The sequence below is a fragment of the Aplidium turbinatum genome, chromosome 2 (assembly GCF_918807975.1).
Source record: "Aplidium turbinatum chromosome 2, kaAplTurb1.1, whole genome shotgun sequence".
Taxonomy (NCBI): domain Eukaryota; kingdom Metazoa; phylum Chordata; class Ascidiacea; order Aplousobranchia; family Polyclinidae; genus Aplidium; species Aplidium turbinatum.
Genome location: NC_137473.1, coordinates 37,512,857 through 37,513,722, shown reverse-complemented (window position 1 = coordinate 37,513,722; position 866 = coordinate 37,512,857).

Here is an 866-nt window from a genome sequence, read left to right as displayed (position 1 = left end):
TTAGACCTGAAAACCGTAAATTAAGAAAAATTACTAGATAGAATTCTGGCTGGCCTCTAGACTTTCTATCAAGTCCAATTGACAAAAGTGCCAGGTCACTTAACCTCGGGTGCAACCTAGTTTGTACCCTGAAAAGATCGAGAGAAAAAATTAAAAAAAGCCGAAGTCGCTGATCGCAGCTTTGGCATAGCACAAAGCCGAACTCGCTTATCGGAGATTCGAAGCAGGGTTGCCAGATCAAAATTGCAAAAAAAGCCAAACTTGACTAAAACTCCAGCCAAAATGAAAATAAAAAAGCCAAATTTCTTTTGAGAAGAGCCAAAAAAAAGCCGAACAAAGCATGACTATCAGGGTCTGCTACTATTCGGCTAGTCCGATTGGGCCAGTCCGATTCGGCTAGTCCGATTCGGCTATTACCCTATTCGGCTACAGCCCGATTTGGCTAGTCCGATTTGGCTAGTCCGATTGGGCTAGTTCCTTATTTGGCTACAGTCTTTATCAGTTAGTTCCCTATTCGGCAATTTTTTGAAATTGCAACGATAATCCTTCTGGAATCCAACAAAATCCTTCTGTAAATCCAATGACGCCTTCTGTTTATTTAGAGAACTTTTGTATTTTATTTCACAATATCGTTTCTTTTGCATTATTGCATTTTTTCCAGTGTTTACTTTTTGAGTGCCTTCCCAGATGGCAAAATCAAACATTTTTACATTGATTCAACGTCTGCAGATGTCATCAGATGTTGAATGCACCCAAAAAAAACACATAATTTGCTACGTAGACGGAGCGTGCGTTTAGCTTTATGAGCTTGCAAACAGACTTGATGTCGCTTTTGAAAGTTGAAACCTCTGCACTGCAGTGAATTG